This window comes from Pseudopodoces humilis, chromosome 15, assembly GCF_049639895.1.
Source record: "Pseudopodoces humilis isolate 2021_Gansu_Grassland_sample_001 chromosome 15, ASM4963989v1, whole genome shotgun sequence".
Taxonomy (NCBI): Eukaryota; Metazoa; Chordata; class Aves; order Passeriformes; family Paridae; genus Pseudopodoces; species Pseudopodoces humilis.
Genome location: NC_142214.1, coordinates 6,639,988 through 6,648,156, shown reverse-complemented (window position 1 = coordinate 6,648,156; position 8,169 = coordinate 6,639,988). Strand labels below are relative to the sequence as shown.

General features: G+C 46.3%; 1 protein-coding gene across 1 annotated transcript in view; it reads left to right on the top strand.

The window, feature by feature from the left end:
• The first annotated feature begins 1,569 nt into the window (after positions 1-1,569).
• The window catches only part of FHL1 (four and a half LIM domains 1), a 29,625-nt gene continuing 23,025 nt past the window's right edge, over positions 1,570-8,169 (top strand). Inside the window, exon 1 of the mRNA XM_088062475.1 lies at positions 1,570-1,702. The gene's annotated coding sequence lies outside the window, so the exon portion shown is untranslated. The remainder of the gene's footprint in view (positions 1,703-8,169) is intronic.

Genomic DNA, 8,169 nt, shown 5'->3' with positions numbered 1-8,169 from the left:
ACAGGAGCTGCCTGCAGGGTAATTTTCCCTGGTGATGTTCTCCTACAGTTGTGCAACACCTGGGTTATCTTTGTATCCTCACACTCCACAACTCTGGCTTCTCCTGGAGTTCTTGGCTTGATTTATCTCAGTGGGAATGCTCTGTCTGAATGTTCCATCCTTGATGGGTCTCATCTCTGCAATTTCTCATGGATCCTGGAGCTCTGCAGCTGCAAACACCTAACAAACATCACATCTTAGGGGCAGGGGGGTTCTGCTAATATTCTTGTAGGTCTGATGGTTGGTTACAGCCATTAGAGAAAGGCTCTCACTAACAGTAAGTTTTATGTTTGCTGGGAGAGCTGTTGGAAAAATGAGCTGGAAATGGGGTGTTTGGATTCCTTTGAAAATCAAGTGTAAACTTCAGTCCATAGTGGTAAACGATGTTGGTGTTTCACATCTGTGTTTTATGCATGCCTGACGTTGTTCTTGGCAAGTGGTGGCGGTCTGAGCCTTGATGTTCTTGTCCCTGCTTGGGATGTTGTTAATATGGATGATGCAGTGTTGGAGGAATCTGTGGGACTTACCTGTTGAATGAATAGAGACACAGAGAAATATGAATGTTTTTGTAAAGAGAGTGTGTTTGCTCTTACACAATGTTTTTGTTTTAATAGCAAAGAGAAATTCCTTGGCCCAAGCATAATGATCTGCTTTCCAGGGATACTGGTGCTGTGTCCAGCACACCTACCAGCCTCTCCTGCCATTAGTCAGGAGCTCTGTGGTAGCTCTCCAAGGCACCACAAAAGCCTGTTTGTAGAGCAAAAGCTCCAACACAAACATCTCTTGTTAAAAAACTTAGTTACTTGCTGAGCCATGTGTCCAATAGCAGAAAAATAGAAGAAAGTGGGATAAACTCAGAAGAATATAAAAAGAGTAAGGGATGGAGAAAAGGAGAAAAGAAAACAGATGTGAATGTTGTCAGATTTTTCTGGTGTGGTGCAGCACAGGGAGGCAGATTTATTTAAAATAGGAATGAATTGCTACCTGACAGTACTTTTTTTCATGTCTGTTTTGAAGAAATGCTCCTCTTTTGGCATAATTTTTTCTGTGCTCTCTTCAGTTGGGTCCTCTCCTTCCCTGTAGACTTCTCACTTAAAATACATCCCTGATGTTCTTTTTGTGTCCTGCAAACTCTATCTATGAACCTGAAGGTGATGTGTAACTGAGCTTCCAGGAAAGGCTTTAGCATCGAGAGAGGGTTGTTTGGACAGGGCAGGAACCCGGAGAGGCATCTTCCTGCAAAGATTTTGTGCCTCATTTTCCTTGCCTGGCGTGCAGCTGCTGGCACAACCGTCCCACGGCTCCCATGGCAGCTCTGTGCTGCTGCGGGGAGGCTCGGAACAGCTCTGCTGGCAAAGCGCCACCGCTGCTTGGGGTTTTACCCCCACGGATGGTGCAGTGACCCTGGGAGGAGTTCCCACCTCCAGCTGCTCTGCGGGCAGGAGCGGTGCTCTGGGCTGGACTAACTTTTTTTTTTTTTTTTTTTTTTTCCCTTCTTTTGCCATGCACCTCCCTGCTATAAGCGTGGAAGCCGCGTTTCTGTGGCTGGACAGCCCAGCCCAGCCCCGGAGCAGAGCGCTCCCGTGTCCGTCCCGCAGAGCTCCATCCCTTCCCTCCTCCCGGCAGCGGCCGCCTCGCAGCATCCCCGGCTCTCCGGCTGCCCGTAAGCACATGCCTCCCTCTCCCTCTCGAGCATCGAATCGCCGGGCAGGGAGCGCTTCAGCATCCCACGCTTCGCAGATCTTTGGATTTCAGGGCTGGTGCTGGTCTTTTCTCTGCCTAGTGGTTGCTCTGCCGGAGAAGGGTTTGTGAGAGCAGGGATGGGGAGTGGGAAGCCTGTGGGTGTGTGATGTGCTTCTGAAACATTCTCCAGCAAGCAATTTCTCCGTGGTTCACTGAGTTAGCCTCAGAAACTGCTTGTTTTATGGGTAGTTTTGGAAATGGGATTTATCTACATTCTTGCTTCTGATTTCTCCTGCAACCTCTTTTTCTGACAAGCATATTCCCTCCTGGAAGGTGGTTGCTTTGAAAGTACCGGCAGGCTCTGGGGTATAAATACAACTTTTCTCTTTGCTTCCAAGTTGAACTGGTGCTTAGGGAGCATTTGCAGTGGTACTGAGTTGTGTAAGAGCTGTCAGCTCTGTGCTTTCTTGGGCAGGCGATCAGATGTGCCTCTTTGAGGCTTTTAATGAGAGCTGGGGAGGAAATAACTGAAGCAGAGGCTGTTTTGTGGGCTCTCAGGTGATGGAGGAACAATCCTGGGAGCAGACTGGCAGTAACAGAATTGGGGAATATGGAAATGCAAGCTTTTACCTAATAATTCTCACGTTTTCCTCTTTCTTTCTGTATTATGGAATATCAGGCAGTTGCAGAGTTCCTGCAGCTGCCCCCATGTGAATGCAAACACCTTTAGCTTCGTACAAATGCTGCACCCCTGTATCAACATAGATTTGGGAAGTCACTTGCATGAGTGAAGTTGTATTTGCCCAAGTGTTTGCAAGATGGGTGTTTCTGTCATTAATCTTTTCTTTAGTAATTGGTCAAAAGCTAAGTTAATGCATGGCACTCTGGTCCAGTTTGTGTTGTGTAACTAGGAGCTTGTCTGTGGTTGAGAAAGGGATATGACTATTTTTTAAACCACTGAAATCTAGCACATGGAATGGGGAAAATTATAAAAACAATCCACCTACCAAATAGCCTTTTACCCTGTTTTCAGAGGAAGAGTGTTTTTTGAAAATCAACAACAAAAAAACTTCCAAAAGGAAACTGATTAAATTCTTAAGCCATGATGTACAAAGCAAATAGCTGATCGAGCAACCAAATATGGCTTTGAAACGTCAACTTTCTTTTGTAATGATAAAAGCACCCACATACTTCAGTGACAACACCCTTTTCTTCTTTTTTCTTAAAAACAGCATTCTTGAATTCAAACCAGTTCCTAATTTTTCCTTAAGGAGCTCAGCATATAAAAATTCCTTCTTGACTAATACCTGAGAGAAGAATGTGGGTAGGTGTTTCAGAGCTGGCACAAGTGCAAAAAACCCCTCCAGATGTCAGTGCAGCAGAAAGCCAGTCGCTCAGATTTTGGATTGTGGCTCTGAGGAACAAGTTCAGGGCTGGGATTTTACCTGGTTTCTGATGTGCACTGCTCTTCAGGAATTTTGGCTGGGGAATGTTTTCAGGATTGGGCCCTTGAGCTGTTTCTAGCAGAAGCTATTCCCTGCTGTGAGCGATGGCTTGTCTCCCTGTGTGCTGGTATAATTCTCTGCTTGGATGTAAACAATGGCAGCTGTTCAAAAGGAGGCAATGTTTAGGGTACTCAAACACTTGAAAATAAACACTCTCCTGCCCGTCTTGGCTGGCCTTTATTTAGGAAGCAGCTTTTCCATCGAACTGTACCGTGAATGGAAAATCCAGATATATGGTAGGAAGCAGCTGGGGGAGCACAGTCAGGTGCCTGTTAATGTCCATGCAGAGGGGAATGATGCTGTAGGATGTACTTTCATCTGTAATCTAAATCCTTATCACATGAATATGGCATGCAGTCCACACCCATTGCACTAGGATGTAACAAAAGCTTTAAGGGACTGACCTCCTTGTCCCCAGGAAGCAATTTCCTTCCTTCTGTATCACAGAATAGTTTGGTTGGAAGGGAGCTTTAAAGGCCATTTAGTCCACAGGGACACCAACTAGGCCAGGTTGCTCAGAGCCCTGTCCAGCCTGGCCTTGAACACTTCCAGGGATGGGGCATCTACCACCTCTCTGGGCAATCCATGCCAGTGTTTTACGGGTTTTTCCAGTGTAAAAATCTCCTTCCTTGTATATAGTCTGAATCTAACCTGCTTCAGTTTAAAACCTTTGCCCTTGTCCTGTTGCAGTAGCCCTGCTAAAAAGTTTGTTCCTATCTTGTGAGCCTCCTTGAAGAACTGAAATACAATTCTGCAATAAGGCCTTCCCAGAGCCTTCTCTTCCTCAGGCTGAGCAATCCCAGCTCTCTCAGCCTGTCTCCAAAGGAGAGATGCTCCATGCCTTTAAGCCCATCTTCCCTGTCTCATCTGGCCTTGCTCCAACAGCTCCATATCCTTCCTGTGCTGGGACCCCAGGGCTGCATCTGCAAGTGAGGCCTCACAAAATGGAGCAGAGAGGCAGATGAGAGCCAGGAATAATACTGTCCCCTCAGCAGCAGCCTGTGTGAATTGTGTTCTTTTAAGTTTATTCACCAGCCAGTGGAAGCATTGGGGGATTTAGGTGGAAAATTCCCCTGATCTTTGCTGATGTGACAAGGATCACACAAGCCTGTGTTTAGCATTTCCCTCTTTGTGGTGCTGCTTAGCCCTGAAGTCCCAGTGGCATTAAATGCAGCAGGAAAAGCCTCACCACCAGCAATGTGAAAAGTTTGCTGAGGATTTTGATTGGTATTGATTTGATTGCTCCTAAATCAGAGCGGCTCCCTGGAGAGCCATGGGCACGCTCTGGCGCCAGGCTTCCACAAGGATCACATGGAGATGCAGATGTGTGGAGGGCTGAGCCAAGCAGTCAATGCCTGCTTGTCACCCATGTGGTCCCCAGTCACTGTCATCTTGTGCCGGGCTGGTCGGAGAACAAAGGTAGCAAAGCTGAGATTTCAGATTCAATTTTATTGAGCAGGATGGACCCACTTTTGCTTGAAAAGATAATGGAAATCGTGTCCATGCAATAAACCTTCCCAGAACTGACCTGTGATTTCATTAAAAAAAGGTATTGTAAGTCAAAATACTACAGCTTGATTCCTTGGGATCTCTTTTTATTTAATTTCTCTGTTATAGAAATGAAGACAGAGAAAGTAACAAAGCAGAAATGTCTGAGATCAGTCATTTTGTGTCTGATTTTGGCAGAGTGAGTGTGGGAGGAAGAAAGAGACCTCATATTTCACTTAGATACTCTGATTGGAGAGGAGTTTCAAGCAGATGGCTCTTGAGACACTGGGACTCTAAAGAATTAAATGCTATTTCAATAAATGCATGCTTCCATTTCTGCAGTGTGGTTTTGGAAGGACTGTGCCATATATTCTGGCTTCAGTTCTTTTGTCCACTAAAAGTCCTGTTTGCAGCCTCTTGGCTGGGTGTAGGACCAAGGGACTGGGGCTTCCTTAGGGTTCAGAGACAGGACATAGCCCAGCTTGTTCCTCTCCCCAGTGTGCTTTAACTGGGACTTTCTGTAGCTGAGCAGCCCAGAGCTGGGTCTGGGAATATCACCCCAGCTGGCTTCTGGAGGAATGAATTGGAGCCAGTAGGCTGAGGCTGGTGTGTGATGAGCATTTCTCTCTGCAAAACATTCCCAGGACTGTAAAGCAAAACTCTCCTACCAGAAATGGCTCATTTTGCTGCTCGGAGTGTTTCCTGCAAAGGCTTTGCTCTGCTCCCAGCTGCTGTTGGAAAGCTACAGAAAAGCCCTTGATGGGGCAGTGCTTGCCCTCCCTGCAGCACACACTGAGGCAAGAGCTGGCCCTTTATACTTCCAGAGTGATTCAGGTGTGTGAAGTGCCAATAATGTTGCCAGAGTAAATTCCTCCTCTCAGAGCAAGAGAGCATGGCATTTTCTGTGGGACAAAGGGATGGAGGGATGCTCTCCAGCTTTTTCATCTCCATCAGAATAGATGGGAAATGGGGTTTGTGTCCTGTGGCAAAACATTTATTCATAAAATTCGTAATTATATTCATAAAATTACATTTAAGTCTTTGGAGAAAATCAAGGCAGGGTGAGGATTGCATTATAGCCATGCTGGAATGGTATAGACAGGGTTGGAAGCACTCTTTCAAAAAAGGCTGAACTAGAGTTCACAGGAAGAGGTTGGAGAGCTAGGGCAGGGTTCCTGGCAGTTCCTGGAGCTGCAATCCAGGGTGGAAGGGCAGATACTTTGCTGTGTGCCTGACTGGAAACTTTCAGGCAGAGTTACAATTTTGGTTTGGATGCTGTTACAGAGTTGCATCATTTTTGTAAATACAAAATTCAAACCCTCTTGACTTAGATCTGATGTTTTAAGAAGACCCACTTGTTCCACAGATGTGCCTCATCTTTTTTCTGTTCCTTGAGGTGGCCCCAGTAATTTGGGATGCATCCCCCTGTCTGTGGTGTGAGCTGGCAGCCAAAGGTCATAACTGTGAGGGATTGAAAGTTGTGGGACACGGCTGCATTTGTGATCTGTTGGGGTCAAATACAGAATGCTACTTGTCACCCAGATGTCTAATGAAGAACAGGGAAAAACTATTCCTGCTGGGAAGAATCACTGCAGGGCTTCCTTGTTTCTAATCCCTTTCCATCCCTGGCAAGGGGAAATGAGCAGAGTGGAAAAGAGGAGACTAAAATCTGCCTCACAGGAGGCTGTCTAACAGGTAGAGCTTGAGATTTAATAGTTTGGATCAAAATGTTTCAGAGCTTGAAACTTGGTGAACTGCAGAGCTACGGGGAAATGAATCTGTTCTCCTGTTTCTATTGTGATGTGGATGGGGAGGTAAATAACAGGAGAAATAACTAAAATGACTGAAAGGAATAGAAAACTCTCCTAGAAAATCTGCCCAGTTGTCTTCAAGACATAAGAAACCTTCATTCTTTCTGATGCTTTGACATATGAAGGAGCTTCAAATCAAATACTGGCTGGCTCCAGTGATGTCTGTCTGCTGAAATGGTGGGTATAAGGCCCGTGTTCACAAGAAATTGCGTGTGCTCCATATGCCAAGGGACTCCTGCAGGGAGGCACAGTTGATAACAGGGATTTATAATCCACCTATTTTGCTTCAGGGCCCTTTAGCACTGCAGCAGCTGCCCCAGAGCGTGTGGGTTCTTGTGTTACACCAGCTCTCAGCTGCAGAGGAGTTCAGAGCTTCTGGCAGAGCAAGAATTGCTCTTGCTGTTTTGCTTGGACAGAGCAAAAAATCCACTCAATCTTCCAAAACTCTCTCATATGAACCATAGTGCTGGACATGCCTTTCTTCTTGTGCTAAGAAAAATAGAAACAGCTCATCACACTAAAGCCATGACTGGTCCAGCCCACAGTGGTTGTTAGCTGACTTTCCTGCAGGGATTTGGCTCCCAGATCTTCCTCAGAGATCTTGGTATGGGAATATTCAGTTTTCATGTGCTTCCAGGGGTCTCTGACCAAAGATCCCCTTAACTAGAACACTACCCTAAATATAGCCTCCCTACTGCTGGAGGATGCTGGGGTGGGAGAAAATAATGTCCTTTCTTTTAAAGAGATGCCCCAAGAGGTGGGAACCATCTGGGCTTGGCTGGCTGCTCACAAGGCATTTGCTGTTTGTTTGCCTTGGGACTGGCTGCCCCTGGCAGTTGTTACCATTAGCCTTTCTTATCTGTTCTTTTCTATAATAAACACTGGAGCAAAGGTTTGGAATTAGTCACTTCTGAGGCACTGCCTGCCTCCCTTTCCAGCTTCTGTCTAATAGTCCCGTTTTTGGACTCTTGAGTCTTTTCACTTCATTCTGTGCCTGTTGGTTTTCCCCTCATCTCATTGCACTGAGATAGCAAAGAGCTCTTTAAAATTCCTGGTAGGTGTGTCATCCCCAGGGCTGCAGCATCCCAGCAAACCGCTGCCTTGGGACAGCTGTGTGCACTCACAAGGCTCTTGCTGTGCAGAGATTTCTCTACCTTGATTCACCTCATCCAGTGGATGAGTTTGATGAGTTTCTGACTGATGGCTGCTCAGCTGAAGAGCCCAGAGAGGCAGTGTCAGGATCCCAAGAGCATTCCAGGGGCCTGGCAGCGTGTCCTGCTCTTTGGTACAACATTAACCACAGGGCAGTCAGTGGTTTGAGGGAATGCAAACACAGACAGCACCTCCTGAACACAAGTGTGTGGTCCTCATCTGGACTGAGCAATCTGAGATTGTGATCTGGAGATTGAGTGGCTTCGCTTCCACTTAGAAATTCCCTAGTGATCTGTAAGCATTGTCCTGGTGTGATCTTGCTTCAGACAGTACTGGAGAGAGGCACTAATGAACAGCCCAGGGTGCAAGGATTTCCCTCTCTCTCTCTGGTCTCACTTTAAAAATACACAGAGCTATGTATTTCACTCAACACATGCAAATTGAGTTTCCTGTCTACCCTTGCTCTGCCACCTGAAAGCCAGTCATGCTTC